This window comes from Sinocyclocheilus grahami, unplaced genomic scaffold (assembly GCF_001515645.1).
Source record: "Sinocyclocheilus grahami isolate Dianchi unplaced genomic scaffold, SAMN03320097.WGS_v1.1 scaffold103.1, whole genome shotgun sequence".
NCBI lineage: Eukaryota > Metazoa > Chordata > Actinopteri > Cypriniformes > Cyprinidae > Sinocyclocheilus > Sinocyclocheilus grahami.
In genome coordinates, this window is record NW_015505282.1 from 1269688 (window position 1) to 1272025 (window position 2338).

At 38.4% G+C, this 2338-nt stretch overlaps 1 long non-coding RNA gene across 1 annotated transcript; it reads right to left on the bottom strand.

Annotated features, from left to right (window-relative positions):
• Positions 1-1065, bottom strand: LOC107588469 (uncharacterized). Its single transcript, XR_001609585.1, has 3 exons — positions 709-1065; positions 533-596; positions 1-443 (listed from the first exon to the last, which is right to left on the bottom strand). It is a non-coding gene; the product is annotated as an uncharacterized lncRNA (long non-coding RNA).
• Between the last annotated feature and the right edge of the window lie 1273 nt (positions 1066-2338).

A 2338-nucleotide genomic window follows, 5' to 3' on the forward strand; every position in this document is an offset into this window, starting at 1 on the left:
TTTTTAAATTCCCTGGCAGAAACAAGCTTCCATATTTTGGTCTGTACAGTATGTCTTAGGAAGAATTTGGTGCACAAGTAGGTTAGTTTTATAGAGCTTTTAGTTGTTTTTGGAGTCTGACGGCACCCATTTCCATTCACTTTTATTTTACAGAAAAAGAGCTGCTAGTTAAATGTGTTTTTTGTGGTCCACATGAGAATAAGTTTTCATTTCTGGACGAACCATTCCTTGAAGAAAAAGAAACATGCATGATTTATATGTGTAAACTCAGACCAAAAGCCAAAAGCGTTCATGATTGAAAGCACATGAACCAAAGCCTACAAATCGAGTGAGAAATGAGTCAGAACATGCATGCATTTTCATTGGTCTGTGCTTTTGTACAGCTCCACTGTGCTTGAGCTCAGAGGCCTGCTGTTTCTCAGCGTCCTCGCTGCTCCCGAACCCTGTGACGAGACGACCGACAAATCAGCACTACTCCATTAATCTCCTTTAAAACAATCAAATTAAACCCTGAGCTCACACAGCAGCTCACCTGAAAAGAGTCGCCCTCATCTCCGTTACTGTTCAGATAACCGAGGGACGCGGCTCTCTTCATGCTGTGTGGGATGAAAAACAACTCATTTACACGAAAGAACAACACTCTAGCAGGCCGTAAAGCTGCTAAAGCTGGGTTCAACGTTCATGAATCGCTGTGTTTGTGTGTCTCACTTTGTGCTGTGAGGCTCTGGCGGCATGGTTCCTTGGATTTTCTTCACCAGCATCTCGCTGCTTCTGCGCAGGACTTCCCTGAGTTTCCCGAAAGAGCCGCTTCTCCTGAGAGAACCGTCCTGAATGCAAACACAGTCCCGAGTTAAAACTGTTGCTGTGTGTTTTTCAACTCGTGCTCAAGCTGTGTTGGGCTGGTTAGGATTCTCAAACAAACATTACAGTGTTTACTTTTCAGGGTCAACCAATTCTAGTTGCCTCTGCAAATTATGAAAGTATCTGATCAATTAAAAACGAGCATATATTTGGTGCCTTGCAGTGAGTTGGCACTGGAGATTTCAGTTTTAGAGCAAGTGAGACCAAAGCGATTCTACAGATTATAGATTAGTGATTCCATTGGCTGAGAGGCCTTTTATGGGTATTCAATCCCGTGCCTGATTAGAAAACCTACACATTGGATTTATACGTCATCTTAACTTGGTAAATACAACCATTAATATCTTTTAAATTATATATAATGGCAAATTAAGAACAGCGTCTTATTCTTTAACTGCTCAGCATACTGCTAGCCTGCGAGATGATTACTAAATCTCGTATTACTTTGGATCATTTGTTATAAACGTACACATAATGAAATGCGAAACAATAAATGCTGTATAGAGTGCTGAAGGAACGCGTTAACACGATTTAGCATTTTATCCTGAAGTCAATGGGTTTTTAAAATGTTTTTTTTTGGTTAAATGCCTGAAACACGGTCTGTGGTGAACACAAGCTCAAGATATTTTTTGTGTTTTATTTTTATATACAGTAATACCCACTCTTAATTTTTTTTAAAGCTTTTATGTGTCTTGAAACTGGCACTCGCTAACAGGTGACATTAAGCGTCATCACGCCAGACAGGTAAAGTCACTATTCACTTTACTCACACTTTTCAAATTGTCGATTTTTAAATAAAGAAATTGAAAGATTTGTTCAGAAGCGCAGTGAAGTCATTTGACCATGATTATAGTTTGCTTATTATTATTATTATTATTATTGCTTTTTTACTGAATTTAGTCTAAAGTTGTGTTCATTGGCGATTATTATGATGAACTTTTGCTGGTCACAGAGTATCTGCAACAATACAAACAATGTTGTGGGTAATGCATTACAAGTAACGCAAGTTACTTTTTACTTCAAGTAACTAGTAAAGTAATGAATTACTAAAGCAATAAGCCCCAAGAAGCCGTGGTTTACAGTGAATTTCTAACAGCTAAGGGGCGTTGTTAGGCACGATGCGAAGCGGAGTAGTTCCTCAGAATCAGTTGTGGTTCCAACAAAGTGGTTGTCGAGCACACAGAAGTAAACAAAGGTGTATGTTTGTAACAGCTTCGAACTTGGCTCAACCAATCAGAATCAAGGACCGGAACTATCGTTTTATAATTGAAAATTTACAAGAAAATATCTAAATAATTTGTAATGTAATTATAATTATATTGTAATTATAATTTGTAAATAAGTAATGCAAGTAACTTTGTTTTCCCATTTATTCGCTGGCAGATCTCCTGTCCTGTGTTGAGAGAAATCGGGAGAAAGTGCAGAGACAGAAGCACTTCCTTCAGCCGGAGGCTTATTAATTTCACTTTTGGCGTGA